This window comes from Heterodontus francisci, chromosome 2, assembly GCF_036365525.1.
Source record: "Heterodontus francisci isolate sHetFra1 chromosome 2, sHetFra1.hap1, whole genome shotgun sequence".
NCBI lineage: Eukaryota > Metazoa > Chordata > Chondrichthyes > Heterodontiformes > Heterodontidae > Heterodontus > Heterodontus francisci.
This window is the reverse complement of record NC_090372.1, coordinates 110,827,673-110,851,411: the sequence shown is the minus strand read 5'-3', so window position 1 is coordinate 110,851,411 and position 23,739 is coordinate 110,827,673.

Here is a 23,739-nt window from a genome sequence, read left to right as displayed (position 1 = left end):
TCCTCATATCATACACACATTGCTCCACTCCTCACATCATACACACACTGTCCCACTCCTCACATCATACACACACTGCCTCACTCCTCACATCATACACACACTGCCCCACTCCTCACATCATACACACACTGCCCCACTCCTCATATCATACACACACTGCTCCACTCCTCACATCATACACACACTGCCCCACTCCTCACATCATACACACACTGCCCCACTCCTCATATCATACACACACTGCCCCACTCCTCACATCATACACACACTGTCCCACTCCTCACATCATACACACACTGCATCACTCCTCACATCATACACACACTGTCCCACTCCTCACATCATACACACACTGCATCACTCCTCACATCATACACTCGCTGCCCCACTCCTCACATCATACACACACTGCATCACTCCTCACATCATACACACAGTGCCTCACTCCTCATATCATACACTCACTGACTCACTCCTCATATCATACACTCACTGCCCCACTCCTCACATCATACACACACTGCATCACTCCTCACATCATACACTCATTGCCTCACTCCTCATATCATACACACACTGCCTTACTCCTCACATCATACACACACTGCCTCACTCCTTACATCATACACACACTGCATCACTCCTCACATCATACACACACTGCCCCACTCCTCATATCATACACACTCTGCCCCACTCCTCATATCATACACACACTGCCTCACTTCTCACATCATACACACACTGCATCACTCCTCACATCATACACACACTGCCTCACTCCTCACATCATACACACACTGCATCACTCCTCACATCATACACACACTGCCTCACTCCTCACATCATACACACACTGCATCACTCCTCACATCATACACACTCTGCCCCACTCCTCACATCATACGCACACTGCCCCACTCCTCATATCATACACACACTGCCTCACTCCTCACATCATACACACACTGCATCACTCCTCACATCATACACACACTGCCCCACTCCTCAGATTATACACACACTGTCCCACACCTCACATCATACACACACTGCCCCACCCCTCAGATTATACACACACTGTCCCACACCTCAGATTATACACACACTGCCCCACTCCTCACATCATACACACACTGCCTCACTCCTCACATCATACACACACTGCCCCACTCGTCACATCATACACACACTGCCCCACTCCACATATCATACACACACTGCTCCACTCCTCGCATCATACACACACTGCCCCACTCCTCACATCATACACACACTGCCCCACTCCTCACATCATACACACACTGCCCCACTCCTCATATCATACACACACTGCCCCACTCCTCACATCATACACACACTGTCCCACTCCTCACATCATACACACACTGCATCACTCCTCACATCATACACACACTGTCCCACTCCTCACATCATACACACACTGCATGACTCCTCACATCATACACTCACTGCCCCACTCCTCACATCATACACACACTGCATCACTCCTCACATCATACACACAGTGCCTCACTCCTCATATCATACACTCACTGCCTCACTCCTCATATCATACACTCACTGCCTCACTCCTCACATCATACACACACTGCATCACTCCTCACATCATACACTCATTGCCTCACTCCTCATATCATACACACACTGCCTCACTCCTCACATCATACACACACTGCCTCATTCCTCATATCATACACACACTGCCTCACTCCTCACATCATACACACACTGCCTCATTCCTCATATCATACACACACTGCATCACTCCTCACATCATACACTCATTGCCTCACTCCTCATATCATACACACACTGCCTCACTCCTCACATCATACACACACTGCCCCACTCCTCATATCATACACACTCTGCCCCACTCCTCACATCATACACACACTGTCCCACTCCTCACATCATACACACACTGCCTCACTCCTCACATCATACACACACTGCATCACTCCTCACATCATACACACACTGCCCCACTCCTCATATCATACACACACTGCCTCACTCCTCACATCATACACACACTGCATCACTCCTCACATCATACACACACTGCCCCACTCCTCAGATTATACACACACTTTCCCACACCTCACATCATACACACACAGCCCCACCCCTCAGATTATACACACACTGTCCCACACCTCAGATTATACATACACTGCCTCACTCCTCATATCATACACTCACTGCCTCACTCCTCATATCATACACTCACTGCCTCACCCCTCACATCATACACTACTTTCCCACTCCTCACATCATACACACTCTGCCGCACTCCTCACATCATACACACTCTGCCCCACTCCTCACATCATACACTCACTGCCTCACTCCTCACATCATACATACACTGCCTCACTCCTCATATCATACACACACTGCCTCACGCCTCACTTCATACACACTCTGCCCCACTCCTCACATCATACACTCACTGCCTCACTCCTCACATCATACACACACTGCATCACTCCTCACATCAAACACAAACTGCATCACTCCTCATATCATACACACACTGCCTCACTCCTCACATCATGCACACACTGCCTCACTCCTCACATCATACACACACTGCCCCAGTCCTCACATTATACACTTGGGACAGGTTAAAGTCCATATCTATTGGAGTTGAGGAATGAAGCTGGGCAGTTAGGGATTACTTTCCATTCAAAAGCTAAGAAATCCAAGATCCTAAGACTTGTGGAAAACTATTTTTAACTTGAATCTGAAGATTCAGAGACAGGGTTAGAATCAGAAGCAGACAGGGTTTTGTTAGCTAAAATACAATTAAAACAGAGGAGACTAAAATTAGAATTCCAGACAGAGAAAGAGCAGAGAGAGGTCAAGAAAGGGAAAAAGAAAGGGAAGAAATGGAAAAAGAGAGTTTCCCAGATTGAGAAGGAAGAAAGAGTGTTAAGGCTGTTTGAATTAACTCGGGGGATACCGAGTGAGGAAACTACCCCGAGCTCAGGACTGTGTGCTGAGCTCATAAAGTTCTCCCTGTTGATTCCAAAGTTTAATGAGGGGGATGTGGAAGCATTTTTGCCACTTTTGAAAAGCTTGCAAGATAGCTGAAATGGCTGGCCGAGAGCTGGACTCTATTGTTACAAAGCAAGCTAACAGGAAAAGCCCATGAGGTTTATTCACTGTTGCCAGATGAAAGTTCATCAAATTATGAGATGACTAAAAATGCTATCCTGGGGGCATATGAGCTAGTACCGGAAGTGTGTCGCTAGAAATTTCGAACCCTCCAAAAGCAGCCTGACCAAACATACTTCAAGTTTGAAAGAGTTAAGCAGCTTGCTTTTGACCAGTGGATAAGGGCACTTAACTGACAGCCCACATCCCACATATGAAAACCTCAGAAGGGTGATCCTTCTTGAGGAGTTCAAAAACTCACTTCCCCTTTCTATTAAAACCCATATAGAGGAACAAAAGGTTCAAAGAGCCAGGCAAGCCATAATTCTGGCTGATGAATTTACCCTTGTGCACAAGCCCTTACCCCAAGGGAAATCCTTCCCTAGTCACTCCCACAAACCCAAAAAGTATAAAAGGTGGGAGGGCGATAGGAGCCCAAACAGCCATGGGTAAGAAGGGAAAGCTGGACACACATGGGGCCTTCCTCAGGCCAAAAAGGATGGTGCTGAGAGTCGGAGTGAGACCCAAAGACCTGTGTGTTTCCATTGTAACAAGGCAGGTAACCGTTGAGCTGACTGCTGGAAATTATGGGGAAAACCTGTAGGATTAATCAGGGCACACCAGACCAATGCAGGAGAAGGAGCCCTGATGAAAAGCACAGCAGAGCAGGCTGTGGCTTTAAGTGCAGCAGTAAGACCCAGTAAACATACCGCTGTAAGTGCAGGAAAATTTAACAAAATCCTTGATGTTATCAGAATTTTGTAACTCAAGGAAATGTGACCCCATACCCCTTGAGTGGGGCAAGCAAGCCCATAGTCATACTTATGGATACAGAGGCAAGCAAATCCTTTCTTCTGGAAAAAGGCATGACCTATCCCCCAGAGTGTGCAGTGAATGCGAGAGTGTTCGTGAATGGTATCGGAGGGTGGTATATGCCCATACCTTTATACTGGGTGCACTTGGAGTGCGACCTAGTTTCAGGACTGGGAATCGTGGGGATTGTCCCTAGTTTACCTGTAGAAAGGGCCGGCCTGCTTCTGGGTAATGATCTGACAAGGGCAAAGGTGGTAGCTTCCCCAGTGGTTTTAGAGAGGTCAACAGAGGTCAGGAAGACAGAGCAGTTGCAGGAGAAGGTCCCCAGCATTTACCCTGATTGTGTGGTGACTCAGTCCATGGCCAAACAAGCTCCTTCAGAAGAACTGGCACTGCAGACAGATGATCCTACTGTCTGCTTATCCAAAACCTTCTTTGGGAAGTTAAAGGAACCAAAGGATGGGTTAAAAAGATCTTCCCTCGTTGAGGCTCAGCAATCCGACTCAGTATTAAAGAAGTTAGCACGGACTGCCAAAAATGAAACTGAAGCAGAGGGAGTCCCTGTGTGCTACTATTTAAAGAATGAGATGCTGATGAGGAAGTGGAGACCTCCTCACAGACCTGCGGACGAAGAGTGGACACCAGATAGTGGTGCCGCCAACGTACTGTAAAAAACACTAAGAATGACCCACAAACTTCCAATGGCTGGACATGTCAGTGTATGAAAAACCCAAGCCCGCAAAAGACAGCATTTTGACTGGCCAAAGCTCTACAAAGATGTGGTGGAGTTCTGTAAAACTCACCATAGGTACCAGGTTGTGGGGATTCCCCAACCTGCAATAAAACCTGCACCCCCTAATTCCCATACCAGCTCTTGGGGAACCATCCAGCAGAGTGCTGGTGGATTGTGTGGAGCCCCTGCCAAAAACAAAAGGAAACAGACAAGCTCAGGTCTGTCAGACAGTTAGAGAGGAAGGGGACAAAAAGGACAGTGAAGACAGGTTAGAGGAGGGCCGGGAGGATCCTCAACTGAAACCCCCTACTGTGCAGTTTGCCAACACTGAAATGTTGGAAAGATTGGACCCCACTCTCTCCTACGAAAATGCAGGCCAAAGAGGCACCCTATCAAGGCTGCTAACAGCATTTCCAGAAACCTGCAGGGACAAGGAAAGTTCCCAAAAAGGCAAGCTAATAATGAAGGAGATGCCTCACCTAACTGAAGTGCTTCAAGGGAATGCAGTGAAAGTTGGACAGGCACCTGCGAGCAGGAATGTCCCAGAGGACATGGGGAAGATTAGCAAAGAGACCCGCCCCACAGTAAAGGGAAAAGGGAAGGACAAGTACCCTAACGTAAACAGCACTTGTGTGACTCACCAGAAAACGAAAAGTGGATCTACCCACTGAAGAACCCAATGATCAGATGCCAAATCCAAAGCTAATCAAACCCAACAATTTCACTTCAGAATTCAGCAAGAACAAGGGCCCAGAGGAAATCTTAGACACCTCAAAGGGGCTAAAAGCCAATTTATTACCCATTATCACTATAGGGAGAAAAATTATCAAGGTGCTAGAACCTCAATGGTGAAAGCCACATGTTGCAAAAACTGCTGTTGAGGGATTAAAGCTTGTTCATACAGGAAAACTTGCCTTAAGCAATAATGGAAATTTGCAGACCCCAAGCTTCACCAACAACCACATGTTTATTGAGATGCACATTCCCAGGGTATTGCAAATTGATACAAGTGAAACTTAAACCCCATTTGATGACACATAACCATCCCAGACAAATTCCAAACAAAAATTAAATCAGTATAGCTGTTACAGACAAAGCCAACTGAGTAATTCTAAATTAATGAGTGAAATTGAGGAGTAAGTGTTGAGAATGAATGTCTGTTTTCTATTTTTCTTTTCCACAACTAATGAAATGTTCCGATTGTCACATTTCATCCTGTGTGGTGTGGAGGTGTCAAGAAAACACGATATGCCAAATGAGAAATATTAATTGATCGGTTGGAAACTTAATTAAATTTTAATGGAAAAAAATCCTACCGCTAAGTTTTTTAAAAAACTGACAACCAAGATGGCTACCGCAATTTGCATCTGAAATAACAGGAGATCAAATTGGAGACACAGGTCGAACAAGAAACCCAACCAGGATAATGCTTTGGCTAACTGAGTAGACTATACAGATCACCCTCATTAGCAGGACAGTCTGATGGATTGTTGTAAAAAGCCATCTGATTCATTAATGTCCTTTAGGGAAGGAAATCTGCTGTTCTTACCTGGACTGGCCTACCTGACACTCCAGACCCACAGCAATGTAGCTGACTCTTAAATGCCCTTTGAAATGGCCTATCAAGCCACTCAGTTGTATCTAATTGCTACAAAGTTGATAAGGAATTAAACCAGACGGACCACCCGGCATCAACCTAGGCATCGGAAATGACAACGGCAAACGCAGCCCTGTCGAAACTGCAAAGTCCTCCTTATTAACATCAGGGGGACTTGTGCCATAGTTGGGAGAGCTGTCCCACAGACTAGTCAAGCAACAGCCTGACATAGTCATACTCACGTAATCATACCTTACAGACAATGTCCTAGACACTGCCATCACCATCCCGGGTATGTCCTGTCCCACCGGCAGGACTGACCCAGCAGAGGTGGCAGCACAGTGGTATACAGCCAGAAGGAAGTTGCCCTGGGAGTCCTCAACATCAACCCAGACCCCATGAAGTCTCATGGCATCAGGGCAAGCATGGGCAACCACATCACCAAGAATGGCACAGTAGTACCACTACTGACCAAGCTAGCTGAGTCCTAAAGGACATAGCTGCTAGACTGAGTCTGCGGCAGGTGGTGAGGGAACCAACAAGAGGGAAAAACATACTTGATCTCGTCCTCACCAATTTACCTGCTGCAGATGCATCTGTCCATGACAGTATTGGTAGGAGTGACCACCGCAGAGTGCTTGTGGAGACAAAGTCCCATCTTCACTTTGAGGATACCGTCCATCGTGTTGTGTGGCAAAACTGGGTATCCATGAGGCGCTGTGGGCCATCAGCAGCAGTAGAATTGTACTCAACCACAATCTGTAACCTCATGGCCCAACATATCCCCCATTCTACCATTACTATCAAGTCGGGGGATCGACCCTGGTTCAATGAATAGTGCAGGAGGGCATGCCAGGAGCAGCATCAGGCATACCTCAAAATGATTAAGCTACAACACAGGACTCCTTGCATGCCAAACAGCATAAGCAGCATATAATAGACAGAGCTGAGTGATCCCACAACCAACGGATCAGATCTAAGATTTGCAGTCCTGCCAGATCCACTGGTGAATGGTGGTGGACAATAAAACAACTAACTGGAGGAGGTGGCTCCACAAATATCCCTATCCTCAATGATGGGGGAGCCCAGCACATAAGTGCGAAAGATAAGGCTGAAGCATTTGCAAAAATCTTCAGCCAAAAGTGCTGAGTGGATGATCTATCTTGGCCTCCTCCTGAAGTCTCCAGCATCACAGATGCCTGTCTTCAGCCAATTCGATTCACTCCAGGTGATATCAAGAAATGACTGAAGGCACTGGATACTGCAAAGTCTATGGGCCCTGACAACAATCCGGCAATAGTACTGAAGACCTGTGCTCCAGAACTTGCCGTGCCCCTAGCCAAGTTGCTCGAGTACAGCGGCAACACTGGCATCTACCCAGCAATGTGAAAACTTGCCCAGGTATGCCCTGTACACAAAAAGCTGGACAAGTCCAACCCGGCGAATTACCACTCGATCATTGGTAAGGTGATGGAAGGTGTTGTCGACAGTGCAATCAAGCAGCACCTGCTCAGTGATGCTCATTTGGGTTCTGCCAGGGTCACTAAGCTCCTGGCCTCATTACAGCCTTGGTTCAAACATGGACAAAAGAACTGAACTCAAGAGGTCAGGTGAGAGTGAGTTCCCTTGACATCAAGGCAGCATTTGACCAAATATGCCATCAAGGAGCCCTCGCAAAATTGGAGTCTATGGAAATCAGGGGAAAACCCTCTGCTGGTTGGAGTGATAGCTAGAGCAAAGGAAGATGGGTGTGGTTGTTGAAGGTCATTCATCTCAACTCCAGGACATCACTGCAGGAGTTCCTCAGGGTAGTGTCCTAGGCCCAACCATCTTCAGCTGCTTCATAAATGACCTCCCTTCAATCATAAGATGAGAAGTGGGGATGTTCGCTGATGATTGCACAATGTTCAGCACCATTTGTGACTCCTCAGATACTGAAGCAGTCCGTGTAGAAATGCAGCAAGACCTGGACAATATCCAGGCTTGGGCTGATAAGTGGCAAGTAATATTCGCGCCACACAAGTGCCAGGCAATGACCATCTCCAACAAGAGAGAATCTAACCATCTCCCCTTGACATTCAATGGCATTACCATCGCTGAATCCCCCACTATCAACATCCTGGAGGTCACCATTGACCAGAAATTGAACTGGCGCAACCACATAAATACAGTGGCTACAGGAACAGGTCAGAGGCTGGGAATTCTGTGGCAAGTAACTCATCTCCTGTATCCCCATCTACAAGGCACAAGTCAGGAGTGTGATGGAATACTCTCCACTTGCCTGCATGGGTGGAGCTCCAACAACACTCAAGGAGCTCGACACCATCCAGGACAGAGCAGCCCACTTGATGGGCACCTCATCCACCACCTTCAACATTCACTCCCTCCACCACTGACGCACAGTGGCAGCAGTGTGTACCATCTAGAAGATGCACTGCAACAACTCACCAAGACTCCTTAAACAGCACCTTCCAAACCCGCGACCTCTATCACCTAGAAGGACAAATGCAGCAGATGCATGGGAACACCACCACCTGCAAGTTTCCCTCTAAGTCATACACTATCCTGACTTGGAACTATATCGCTGTTCCTTCACTGTCGCTGGGTCAAAATCCTGGAATTCCCTTCCTAACAGCACTGTGGGTTTACCTACCCCACATGGACTGCAGCGCTTCAAGAAGGCTGCTCATCACCACCTTCTCAAGGGCAATTAGGGATGGGCAATAAATGCTGGCCTGGCCAGCGATGCCCACATCCCATGAACAAATAAAAAGAAGAGAGGGGGTGCAACCCTTGAGGCAAGGGTGGGCATAGAGTGGGTGCAGCTTTCATGACAAGGGTGGGCGCAGAGGGGCATTAGCCTGTGATCAGAGGGCAGTGGCAAGGGGAAGGCTCCAATGGCAAGGTCCTCTCTCCAGCGACAGGACACGTGAGGAGGAGCAACTATCTGGAATGGGGCTCATACTCCCAGTCTTTGTAGATCCCTGCGCTAGTCAGCAAAGGCTGAGAGGGAGGCAGGACCATGTGGCAACTGGGCAAGCTGGTGAAGATTGACGAGGGGATCCAGAGCAGCCAGCTGCATCAAGAAGGGCCTATCCCTCTCAGAGAGTGTACCGGACGCACATCAACTACCTCCAAGTGTCTGAGCAGCAGTGTCAGCGAAGATTGCAGCTCTCCAGGGAGGTTGTCACCATGTTCTGCGCCATGCTGGAGGATGAGCTGTAATATGGGTTTTGGTGGACACCCTTTGCCATGGGCCTGAAGATCACCATGGCACTCAACTTTTACACCTCTGGCTCTTTCCAGGGATCCACCAAGGAAATGTGTGGGGTATCTCAGGCAGCAGCTCACCACTGCATCAAGGAGGTGACCAGTGCCTCATTCAAGAGGACCGGTGACTATGTTTGGTAGCAGACCGACCCTGACATCAAGTAGAGAGAGCCATTGGATTCAGGGCCATCACTGGATTTCCACAGGTGCAGGATGTCATTGCTTGCAAGTGGTCATCAAGGTTCCCTGGGAGCAGCCAGCAGCCTTCATCAACAGGAAGGGCTTCCATTCAATCAATGACCACAATGCCGCCTCATTCTCTTGAGTGGACACTCCAGCCTCTCCATCTGCTATGGATCAGTCACCCTGTGAGCCCACTAGTTCCAGGTCTTCCTCCTCTGCCGGGGTCAGTCCAGGATCCTGCCTCCAGTCTTTGCCCTTCCCCTAGTGTTGTGGGCCATTTTCTCTTGTGAGCTGAAAGAGGGACACTGTTAATCTTCCCATGGAGACCAGCAGGACACATGTTCTGGTGGCAGCCCTATGGCCCCTGATGGGGGCTCCCGAATACCTACACCTCACGTCCGCTCTCAAGGGATGTGTGGGGAGAAAGCTAAGACAGAAGGCCGGCTGTCTTGGAGATGCAGCCATGTATCTGACATGATCTGCTGTTGCCTCAGGCACCTTGCTACCCACTTTGTAGCCATTCACTGACTATGTCATGCTCCCTCCCACATACAAGCCCCAAAGATGAGATGGATATGGAGGACTCACCTTGGTGGAGCGAAGGAGGTCATTGACTCTCGCGGCACTGGACTTAGTTTCGGAGGGTGACCCCACGGCTGCTGATCTTCTCTGCAATCTCCATCCAGGCTTGCTTGGTCAGGCAGGAGGGTCTCTTCCTGCTGTCCCTTGGGAAAAGGAGCTTCCACCTTTCCCTTACAGCCTGGCAGAGAATCTGCAGGGAGGCAGCGCTGCACTGTGGGGCCACCCGGTGTCCTCCGCCTGACATGGCTCCTCCTGGTTTCCGGTCAGCTCCTGGCCTCATGAGACTTTGGTCAACAGCACAGCAGCACAGGGACCCCAGCTGGTGGTCGGGAGTGGGGGAGGAGGGTGGCGGGCAGCAGCATAGCAGCGCATGGACTCCAGCTGGTGGTCGGGGGTAAGGGGAGGGTGGTGGACAGCAGCACAGGGACTCCAGCCATGGGGTCAGACAGCAGCACAACAGCACAGCAGCATCAAAGTCAGTCAGTGAAGCAGCAGTTTAAGCAGGGCAGGCAGCGCATTAAATAGGACGCCTGTACCTGCATACGTCTCCGCTGATGACGCCATTGGCATCTCTCCACCCATCCCCATCCTCCAATGGCACCTGCATTCAAATGGGCTGGCCACCGCGTGATCACAGTCAGCTGACCGCACATGTGACAAGCGGCGATGTCACCCTCATCCGGTCCTGCCACTGAGACCCGCGACAGGCTGATAAAATTCAGCCCATTGTTTCTACTTCCCCACTCCCCAAAGCAACGCTGTTAGTTTCTAATTATTGGCTATATACAAGGCTTTACTAACTGTTCACAAACATGGCCCTGAAAATAAAGGCCATTGACCATCTCGCCAGTGGTAAAGCCTCAGGAAATTATGGCATTCCACCTGAAATCATCAAAAGTGGAAAACTGGCATGGCTGTAGCATCTAAACAAACTTTTGTCTTTCTGTTGGAAGGAAAGATCTGTGCCTCAAGGCATGCGTGTTGCGAACACCTTGTACAAAAACAAGGGGGATCGCAGTGACTGCAACAATTACCAAGGCATCTCCTTCCCAAGTGTTTTGGGGAAGGTCTTTGCTCGTGTTGCTCTCACCAGATTGCAGACTCTGGCATTGTGCATATATCCTGAGTCTCAGTGCGGCTTCAGAGCTGGCAGATCGACAGTCGACATGATCTCACTTCAGCAGTTACAGGAGAAGTGCCGCGAACAGTACAGACCACTCTACGTTGCCTTCATAGACCTCAAAGCATTCGATCTCATCAGCAGAGACAAACTCTTCAGACTGCTGTGGAAAATAGTCTGCCCTCCTGGGCGTCATTTCTTCTTTTTATGAGAATGTGTACAGTTCCATCAGTTACAATGGAGCAACCTCAAATGCTTTCAAGATCAGCAAGGGGATAAAGCAGGGCTGTGTTCTGGTGCCAACTCTCTGAGGCATATTTTTCTTCATACTTCTATTGTACACTTTCGGCAACTCAAATGAGGGTGTCTACCTGCATTCCAGAGCTGACAACAAGCTGTTCAACTTGGCAAGACTGCATGCCAAGACCAAAGTGTGTAAGGTCCTAATCCATGAGTTACAGCTTGCTGATGACGCCGCGCTGGCATCCCAGACTGAAATTTACTTGCAACAGCTTGTAGATCGGTTCTCCTGGGCCTCACAAGGAGTTTGAACTGACAATCCGTGTCAGGAAGACCAAAGTTATGGGCCAGGACGTAGAGACTCCGCCTTACATCAATATAGGCAACCTCACTCTGGAGGTCAACAGCAGTTTCACATACTTTGGATCAACAATAACCAGCAGCCTGTCCCTTGATGCTGAAATCAACACCAGGATTTCCAAGGCCATAGCTGTCATGTCAAAGTTGAGAAGGGGAGTGTGCACCAACAGCAAACTAACCTAAAATACAAAGCTCCGTGTGTACCACACTTGTGTTCTCAGCAATAAAAATAAGAAATGCTGGAAATACTCAGCAGGTCTGGCAGCATCAGTGAAGAGAGAAGCAGAGTTAATGTTTCAGGTCAGTGGCCCTTCTTCATAACTGGCAGATATAAGAAATGTAAAAGATTTTAAGCAAGTAAATCAGGGGTGGGGCAAGAGATAACAAAAGAGAAGGTGTTGATAGGACAAGGTCACATAGAATAACTGACCAGAAGGTCATGGAACAAAGGCAAACGGTATGTTAATGGTGTGCTGAAAGACAAAGCGTTAGTACAGAGAGGGTGTGAATTGACTGTAAAGCACAAAGCACTCCAAGCACAAACATTAACATTTAAAAAAAAAACAGAAACAGTGGGTAGACACAGTAGAAACAAACTAGCCAAACCAAAAAAAACTGAACTAAAATAACCAAATAAAAAATAAAAAATAACTAAACATAAAAAGGGGAGGCCCGTGATGCTCTGAAATTATTGAATTGAATGTTCAATCCGGCAGGCTGTAGCGTGCCTAATCGGTAAATGAGATGCTGTTCCTCAAGCTTGCGTTGATGTTCGCGGGAACACTGCAGCAATCCCAGGACAGAGATGTGGGTATGAGAGCCAGGCGGGGAGGGGGTGTTCACATGGACACCAACTGGAAGCTTGGGGTCATGCTTACGGACTGAGTGGAGGTGTTCTGCAAAGTGGTCACCCAATTAGAACATTACAGCGCAGTACAGGCCCTTCGGCCCTCGATGTTGCGCCGACCTGTGAAACCATCTGACCTACACTATTCCATTTTCATCCATATGTCTATCCAATGACCACTTAAATGCCCCTAAAGTTGGTGAGTCTACTACTGTTGCAGGCAGGGCGTTCCACGCCCCTACTACTCTCTGAGTAAAGAAACTACCTCTAACATCTGTCCTATATCTATCACCCCTCAACTTAAAGCTATGTCCCCTCATGTTTGCCATCACCATCCGAGGAAAAAGACTCTCACTATCCACCCTATCTAACCCTCTGATTATCTTATATGTCTCTATTAAGTCACCTCTCCTCCTCCTTCTCTCCAACGAAAACAACCTCAAGTTCCTCAGCCTTTCCTCGTAAGACCTCCCTCCATAACAGGCAACATCCTAGTAAATCTCCTCTGCACCCTTTCCAAAGCTTCCACATCCTTCCTATAATGCGGTGACCAGAACTGCACGCAATACCCCAGGTGCGGCCTCACCAGAGTTTTGTACAGCTGCAGCATGACCTCGTGGCTCCGAAACTCGATCCCCCTACTAATAAAAGCTAACACACCATATGCCTTCTTAACAGCCCTATTAACCTGGGTAGCAACTTTCAGGGATTTATGTACCTGGACACCAAGATCTCTCTGCTCATCTACACTACCAAGAATCTTCCCATTAGCCCAGTACTCTGCATTCCTGTTACTCCTTCCAAAGTGAATCACCTCACACTTTTCCACATTAAACTCCATTTGCCATCTCTCAGCCCAGCTCTGCAGCCTATCTATGTCCCTCTGTACCCTACAACATCCTTCGGCACTATCCACAACTCCACCAACCTTCGTGTCATCCGCAAATTTACTAACCCACCCTTCTACACCCTCATCCAGGTCATTTATAAAAATGACAAACAGCAGTGGCCCCAAAACAGATCCTTGCGGTACACCACTAGTAACTAAACTCCAGGATGAACATTTGCCATCAACCACCACCCTCTGTCCTCTTTCAGCTAGCCAATTTCTGATCCAAAGCTCTAAATCACCTTCAACCCCATACTTCCGTATTTTCTGCAATAGCCTACCGTGGGGAACCTTATCAAACGCCTTACTGAAATCCATATACACCACATCCACTGCTCTACCCTCATCCACCTGTTTGGTCACCTTCTCGAAAAACTCAATAAGGTTTGTGAGGCACGACCTACCCGTCACAAAACCGTGCTGACTATCGCTAATGAACTTATTCTTTTCAAGATGATTACAAATCCTATCTCTTATAACCTTTTCCAACATTTTACCCACAACCGAAGTAAGGCTCACAGGTCTATAATTACCAGGGCTGTCTCTACTCCCCTTCTTGAACAAGGGGACAACATTTGCTATCCTCCAGTCCTCCGGCACTATTCCTGTCGACAATGACGACATGAAGATCAAGGACAAAGGCTCTGCAATCTCCTCCCTGGCTTCCCAGAGAATCCTAGGATAAATCCCATCTGGCCCAATCTATTTTCGTTCTCCCAATGTAGAGGAGACCACATTGTGAGCAGCGAATACAGTATACTAAATTGAAAGAAGTACAAGTAAATCGCTCCTTCACCTGAAAGGAGTGTTTGGGGCCTGGGATAGTGAGGAGAGAGGAGGTAAATGGGCAGGTATAACACCTTCTGTGATTACAGGGGAAGGTGCGTTGGGAAGGAGACGAGATGGTGGGGGTGATGGATGAGTGGGCGAGGGTGTCACGGAAGGAACGATCCCTTTGGAATGCTGACAGGGGAAGGGAGGGAAAGATGCATTTGGTAGTGGCATCACGCTGGATGTGGCGGAAGTGGTGGAAGCATCTCTCCACAGATGCTGCCAGACCTGCTGAGTATTTCCAGCATTTCTTGTTTTTATTTCAGATTTCCAGCATCTGCAGTATTTTGCTTTTATTTTTGTGTTCTTAGTACCCTCCTTTACAGTAGTGAAACATGGACAACTCATGCAAGTCAAGAAAAGCAGCTGTACAGCTTTCACCTCTGCTGCCTCACATGAATATCAGCATCTCCTGGCAGGACAAAGTGCCGAATATGTAAGTACACCAGCGCACAGGGATCCCCAGCATGTTTGCCCTCTTAAGTCAGCAGCAACTCCATTTCTGGGTCATGTGCGCTGAATGGTTGATGGCCCCATCCTCAAAGACATGCTCTATGGCGAGCTTACTACCAGCATGAGACCAACAGGCCACCCATGTCTGCGACACAAGGATGTCTGCAAGCGAGACCTCAAGTTGACCGGAATTGGAGTCGAGGCATGGGAAGTTCATGCTGCTGACCCGAGTGCCTGGAGATGAGCAGTCAGGAAGGGAGTGGAAAAAGCAGGGGACAAAATAAATGACCAGATGGTGTAAAAGAGAGCCCAGCGAAAGGAAAAAACATCAGTCAACCTGGGGCCAATGCGATTCCTCTGTGCCAGCTGTGGAAGGGATTATCACTCATGAGTCAGCCTCTCCAGCCCCAACAGACGATGTTCAATCCAGAAGTGACATACACCCCGGGCGCAGTCCATCGTCTCCCGAGACAGTCGGATGCCATCATCATCACAAGGCTTTACTAGTCATTCACAAACAAGACCCCAGAAATATGCAGGCCAATGATTCTGGCACTTCCACGACCATAGCAGGGTCAAGAGAAGGTTTCCAGATTTACATGTCCCCAGTGGCCACCTGCACCACTACAGGCACATCTTGGGCACTCACCTGCCTCCATGGACTGTAAAATAACCCCGCTGCTGCTGTCCGATGTGGTTTCTGCTACGTATTTAATGTCACCTGTAGTACCCTGTGCAAGGGAGCCAATATAAGGGAAGAAGAAATTGTACCTGCCACTTTTCGAGACTTCAAGCTACAGCGCAGGTCTGAACCCCTGGGTGAGCACCACTTCTGCAATGAGAAGCTTTTTATGTTGTCTGTTACAATATAGATGAGATGCGTGGCATTCACTTGATTAAAGATCACAAGCAGGTTTATTAACAGCTAATAAGTATATAAAGAGCAGAGCTAACTATTTACATGACTTGCCTCTAGGTGTTACAATAGCAGAGTGAGACTGGCATGTAGTCACATGTCTGTGTCCTGGTACTTGACTCATTCGCATACTAAGATCTTAAAGGGACATCACTCTTAAAGGCAATCACACAACAACTTTCACCTTTTTAATGGGACACTTGAACCCTCGGTCACCTCCAGCCCTTGGTGGAAAGAAACTCCCACCAGGGAACCCTCAACCTCCAGTCATGCTTGGTCTGACTTGGGTGACCTTGTAAGGGATGGACAGTTGCACCATTCTGTATCAGACTGTGTGAATACTGCCAATGCAGGCCAAGACTTGTCATAATCCTCCTTCTAGCACTAGTACGGCTGTGATATTTCACCTTACTAATATTTTGGCTTATTTTTCTAAATATGATTTTGTCTCGGAGGAAGGGTGACTTTAGTATTAAAAACAGAAGAAAATTCAATTGCTGCTTTGTAGCAGTCTCCCTCACATATTTACTTAAGGTTACTTTTGCTTAAAAGCCATCAAATATAGAAAAATATGCTCTTAAGTGCATTAAATTAAAATATGAATATATCAACATCAATAAAACAAAATGAGATAGGTACTAAACTTCAACTAAGGACTTGACTACATCTTATCATCTTATCTAACACTGTCTACAGGATTCAAAAGCTGAATTTTTGAAAAGCACACCAATTTTTTGCAAATGGGAACATAGATCAGAAAGATCAAAAATAATGTTTGGAGAATGTGATAAAATGTCAGAATTGTATAGATAGATATGGAAGTGGGGAACAAAATAATTCAACAGCTAATTTGCAATATAATTAGCATAAACATCAGAAATTATTCTGTGCAATGTTATTGTGTGAATTTTTAATATGTTCATATAATTTTTTCCTATGCATTATTTTAATGGATTCATTTGATCTAAACAGGTTCATTTAAATGGTTATCACTTGTTAAAGTGATGGATAAAGAAACTGGATATGATCCTTTAAGTATTCATAAGGTAATATTGCACAACATAATTTCCAGGCTCTACTGTAAATTCACAGGACTGTTTTTATGAATTAGTAATTGTGACATGGAACCTCACCGCTGGGAACTAAATCTGAAGCTAAGTTATTGTATTTTTTTCATGTTTATACTGACAATCACATTATTCTTGCCTAAAAAGTAGTGGTGAAATAAAGTGACTGTTAACAGAACATAAAATTGTAGCCTCTTCTCTCCTTAACATTACAGAGGTGAGGTAAGAATTAAGTGGTACTTGAATTGATAAGAAAACTATATTTGTACTCTTTAATTTGAGTCAATGACTTGTTTTAGGCTCTTTTTTTGGAAGAAAGAATTACCTTTAATACTAGCAGAGACATGCAAAACATTTGTGGTGAAATTAGTAACTTTATTGCAACAGTACTTCTTTAAATCCCCATCCCATGTCATTCCATGCTCCCCATGTGATCTCTCTCATGCCATACCCAGCCCATTCCTTTCATCCCTCTCATACCAGTTCCCCATTCCATCCTTCCCATGCATTCCACCCAGTTCCCATGCCGTTCCCCATGCCTTCCCACTCCCTCATGCCATTCCCCCCTTCCCTTGCCGTTCCCTGCCCACAAATGCGCCCCCCCCATAACTCCCTCCTATGCCATTCCCCCCGCCCATGCGATGCCTTCCTCCTGCCATGCTGCCCCCCATACCCATGCTATTGCCCCATCACACCATCCATTCCATGCTGCACCACCCATCCCATGCCATCCCCCCAATCCTACCCCTCCCTCCATGCTGTCCCCCCCCTCCCCAATCCCTCCAGCCAGTGTTGACACCCACCCTTCACCCGCTGCCGTCACTGCTGCCGTCACCATTCTCCCTCCCATGCCATTCCGCCCCCATTCCCTACAGTTAGGATAACTTTTTTGTTGGGCTCCCCTTACCTTGAGCTGTTCTTTTTCTCCACCAATGACAGAAACGTAAGACTCTTTCGTTGAGATGGGTGTCAAAGAGCATGTGGACAGACACCCCTTCAAGCCCTGCTTCTCACACTTTCTGATCTCTCAGCCTACATTCATCTGAAGAAGTTGAAATATCTCCCATCTGTGGGATGTTGGGAAGGTGAAGGGGGGAGCAAATGGGGACAGGGAGAGGGGATAATCAGATGAGAGAGTTTGTTATGCTCAGTACACATGGTACCTTAGGGTTGCAATAAAATGTTACAATACCTATTTAGCCAACTATCCTCCACATGTACAAAATTTCACTGGATCAACATCCAACCAATCAAAAGAGTCTGGACAGACAAAAACTGTGTATTATTATTATTATAGATTGGTATTTTAAAAGCCCAGTATATTCAGACACCGAGAGAAAAAACTAAGATGTTCGGTAGTAAAGATTCTCAGAAGCTAGATTTGATGCTGTTTCCTCATAAGCTGTAAATAGTAAGTACTCCATTCCTTGTCTCAGCGATCACAAAACACTTTACATCCTTTATATTGGAAAGTCTAAAATCTATTCTTTTGGCTATGGACAGAGAGATAAGGTAAGCACTGGGATACATGCTGGCAAAGACAGAAGCTTTTGAACCACAATACTACACAGGCAGGCTGTCAGTTTTTTTTTCAAGAGAAAGCTTCAAGGGCCTTTGCCAAAATTAAGAGGTCAAAAATGCTGGAGGAATAGGTAGAAGATATTTTGTATAAGTCAAGTAAGATGACCTACTGATTTGAGGAAACTTGGCATGTTGTTTTCTTTGTATCATTATGTGAAGATAAGGTGTATTGATTGAATGAAGTGGGTCTGATCATAACTCTTCTGTATTTTGCCTCATTGTAAAATGAAGCAGCTTATCAATCTGTATCAGGCCTCATCTCATCACGTCTTTGCTTGATCTGCTTTCAGGGAGATTGAAAAAATACTTGGCCAAAAGGCACGAATAAATAGTACAAGTCACAAGGGAGTGCAATCATTACATCCCTGTGTCAGTTCATACAGGACAATATGTTTCAGCTCTCATAAAAACAAGTAAAAACCTCAGATCACTTGTGGGAGTGACCGACATCAGTGAATCCAGTAAAGTAACCATGCCAGACCTGAGTTGATACCACACATGTAAAAGTATTCAGAGCTAAATTATTCATAATAGTTAAAGCCTAAACATGAAAGTAAATCCTAATTCACTTTCTAATGACCATAGCCATAGAAGACACAAAAAGAAATTTATCTTTACAGACATGAAAGCACCAAGGAACAGGATTCATCCAGTGAAGCTTAGGAAATGAGCATCAGATTGTAAACACAGAAAGAATGCTTTTACCCAGAAAGGAGGCAAAGGGGTGACAAGATGTCAAGGCCCTTTGGTAGGATTTCCCACAGGCTTCAGGACCCTGATGTTGGCACCAAATGGGGGTCCTGAGCCTGCACTTGCCAGCAGCCAGACCAGGGAACTATTTTCCTGGAGGCGGCCTCCTCATTGGCTGACTCTGAACACGCCATCCAAGCTCTCGATGCTGTCAGCCCAATCACAGAGCCCCACCAAGAGAGATGGATACTGCTGAGGCCTCCTCAAAATGGAGGCGCCCACAGACAAGTAAAAATTAAGAAAGGTTTTAAAGGGGCCAAGCAGGCAGGCCCCTCTGGTTGGAGGGAAAACCCCTCCAGTGGCAGTGTCTGGGCCACGGGTGGGGCCTCTGCTACCAGCAGCCCCCTCTTTGGGGGATGGATCCTCTGGCTCTGATGGCCACCTGGACTGCTTCAGGGAGGCCACCTCCACTAAGCTGGTGGCCTCTGTACACAGCGGGTGGCCAGTCCACCTCTGGCAAAATGCTGGTGAGTGCTCTGAATGGCAACTAATTGGGGTGTTAAATGTGCAGTTTTGTTGCCCAATGCCTTGCAGCAGGCAGCCGATCTACATATCGACTCGCCACTGGGAAACTTCCCCGGCAGCAGGAATGCATCGGGGAGCCATCCCAATGTAAACACCCACTATTTTCCCAGCACTCACACCTCACCTCCACTCCCGCCACATCCTGGATGGGAAAATTCTGTCCCTTCACTCCAAAGAAAAAAAGTGCATGAATTTTAAGGACTGAAATACAACAAAACTCCTTCCATTATCCTCTGGTCAATTACAATCACTTAAGGCGAAGAATTTTCTTGGAAAAGCTTAACCCTTGTTTTCTGTTTAAATGTTCTTATGCATTTCCAATGCAGTGAACGGAGAATTGATTGAAACATTGAAAAAATGACCTAGACACAATCCTAATCCAAAAGCTAGAAAAATTTGCAGAGATGGAGGCTGGAATTTTACCAGCCCTTTGGCGATGGGTTCGGAGGTTGGCAAAATGCCGCAGGAAGGTGTCGGAAGGCGTGCCTGACATCTTCCCGCCACCGTGACATGCCACCCCCCCCCCCCCCCCCTTGGCATTCAATGGCATTACGATTGCTGAATCCCCCACTATCAACATCCTGGGGTTTACCATTAACCAGATACTGAACTGGAGTAGACATATAAATGCCGTGACTACAAGTCAGAGGCTAGGAATTCTGTGCCTAGTAACTCACCTCCTGACTCCCCAAAGCCTGTCCACCATCTACAAGGCACAAGTCAGGAGTGTGATGGAATACTCTCCACTTGCCTGGATAGGTGCAGCTCCAACACTCAAGAAGCTCGACACCATCCAAGACAAAGCAGCCCGCTTGATTGTCATCCCATCTACAAACATTCACTCCCTCCACCACCGACGCACAGTAGCAGCAGTGTGTACCATCTACAAGATGCACTGCAGCAACACACCAAGGCTCCTTAGACAGCACCTTCCAAACCTGCGACCTCTACCACCTAGAAGGACAAGGGCAGCAGATGCATGGAAATGCCACCACCTGCAAGTTCCCCTCCAAGCTACACACCATCCTGACCTGGAACTATACCACTGTTCCTTCACTGTCGCTGGGTCAAAATCCTGCAACTCCCTGCCTAACAGCACTATAGGTGTACCTACCCCACAAGGACTGCAGTGGTTCAAGGAGGCAGCTCACCACCACCTTCTCAAGGGCAATTAGGGATAGGCAATAAATGCTGGCCCAGCCAGCGATGCCCACATCCCAGGAACTAATAAAAAAAAGTCCAATTGAGCCACTCAAGTGCCCAGTTAAGAGCCTTTTCCTGCCTTTGTGGGCATTATGCCAGCAGATGGGGGTGGGGCCCACTACTGCGTGTGGAAACCGTCTAGTGAAAGCTGGTGGCCTCCCAGCAGACTCCAGGGGAGTGACCCTCCATTTTGGGCACTCCACAGCCAACAAAGGGATCCTCTAGTGGCAACAGTGTCACCTGCCCTCAGAGACCCCCTCCTCTATTTCCGGGGGCTGCCTGCCTGGCCCCAGCATCTCCAGACCCTGCTGACATGTCTTCATGCGTGCACGCTCATCAGTGCACCCTCAGCTTGCAGGTGTAGCCCCAGAAATAGTCACTGCTAATGGCGACGCTGTTGAGGCTCTGAGCTCCCGGCCCTCTCATTGAGCCAGCAGCTCTTGGGAATAGCTGCTGTCCTTAATAGGGATGGCAGTCCCAGTGGCAATCGCTTAATTGGTCATCGCCAGGAAGATGCTTCTCTGGGTCTTGATGCCATCCTAAGCAGGGTCACCTCCCACTTTCGGCCCCAATGACAGGATCTCTGCCATCCCAGTAAAATTCAGCATTAACGCAGATGGAAGCCAAAAATGATCGACATTGCACAGAGTTTGCCTCTAAGCGGAAGGGGAATTTGAACATTCTCAAGGGACGGTTATGTTCCAACACCTTAAATTTTTACATTTTATCCATTTTAGTTTCTTTGTTATCTATTCTTCATTAGTATTAATTGATATATATTATTTTAGCTATTGTTGGGGAAGGGGAAATGATTAATGATTGGTTCAACTCATTAAATTACTTAATATTAACTATGAATATTCACTGGGTGATATTTCAAAACTTGAAACCCTAATTAGTTAAACAAAATTCAGCAGGTGATGTATTACAGCTGATGCATGTGGGAGCTGGTGGACACCAGTGTGATCCACAGCAGCCACATTTGCAGTAAGTGCTTGTAGCTCGAGGAATTTTGCCTCAGAGTTGATGAGCTGAAGTCTGAGCTTTGGACACTGCAAAGCATCAGGGAGGGAGAAAGTTACCTGGACACTTTGTTCGAGGAGGCAATCACACCCCTTAGGTTCAGTAATTCAGATTTGCTCCGTGGTCAGGGACAGGAGGGAGTGAATATGAGTGAGGCAGCTATGGGGATCTGGAAAGTAGCAATGGTAGCCTCAGCCCTTGCTCTTGTCCAACAGGTACGAGGTTCTTGCAGCTTTTGTGGATGAGAGCAGGGACTGCAGGGACGCTAAGCAAACTGACCATAGCACAGTGGTGCAGGGGGCAATTCAGATTGACAATTAAAAAGGAATGTAGTAGTTGTAGGGGACAGTATAGTTAGGGGGATTGATACTGTTGTCTGCAGCCAAGAGCATGAGTCCCAAAGGCTACATTGCCTGCCCAGTGCCAGGGTTTAGGACATCTCCTCCAGGCTGGAGAGGAACTTGGAGTGGGAGGGAAAGGATCCAGTTGTCGTGGTTCACGTGGGTCTTAATGACATAGGTAGGACTAAGAGAGAGGTTCTGCTAGGGGAGTATGAGCAGCTGGGGGCTAAATTAAAAATTGGAACCACAAAGATAATAATAAAAACAGAAAGTGCTGGAAATATTCAGCAGGTCAGGCAGCATCTGTGGAGAGAGAAGCAGAGTTAATGTTTCAGGTCTGTGACCTTTAGTCAGAACAGGCAAAGGTTAGAAAAGAATTAGGTTTTAAGCAAATGAAGGTGTGCAGATTGCAAGTTGAGTGTGGAGATTCGAGTTTGCTGAGTGGCAAGTTCGGTGAAGTGGGGCGGAGGTGCTCCATTTTTCTACTTTTTTAACCCTCCTGTATTTGGTTCTTGCTTCGGTGCAGTGGAAGGAGCTGGTTGGTGAGTAACTGGTAAGCTATTCTACTTATAATAAATAGTCTGTAAAATTAAGTTATGCCAGGCAGCTCTGCCACGTGGAATGTACAGCCTGTGACATGTGGGAAGTCATGGACACACCATGTGTCCTGGACAAATACATCTGCAGGAAGCGTCACCGGCTGCAGAAATTTGAGCTCCTGGTTTCGGAACTCGAGCAGCGGCTGGAGTCACTGTTGCGCATCCGCGAAGCCGAGGACCAGGTGGATAGCACGTTTAGGGAAGTGGTTACACCGCGGGTTAGGAGCATGCAGGCAGATAGGGAATGGGTGACCACCAGGCAGTCTAAGAACCAGGCAGGTAGCGCAGGAGTCCCCTGATATGATCTCACTCGCTAAGCGGTTTTCCATTTTGGATACTGGTGAGGGTGATGGTTCATTAGAGGAGAGCAGTCAGAGCCAAGTTTATGGCATCACAGGTGGCTCAGCTGCACAGGAGGGTAGGAGGAGGAGTGGAAGAGCAGTAGTGATAGAGGCTCGTTAGTTAGGGGAACAGACAGGCGTTTCTACGGCAGTAAATGTGACTCCAGGATGGTGTGTCGCCTCCCTGGTGCCAGGATCAAGGATGTCATGGAGCAGCTGCAGGACATTCTTCTGGGGGAGGGTGAACAGCCAAAGGTCATGGTTCACATCGGTACCAATGACACGG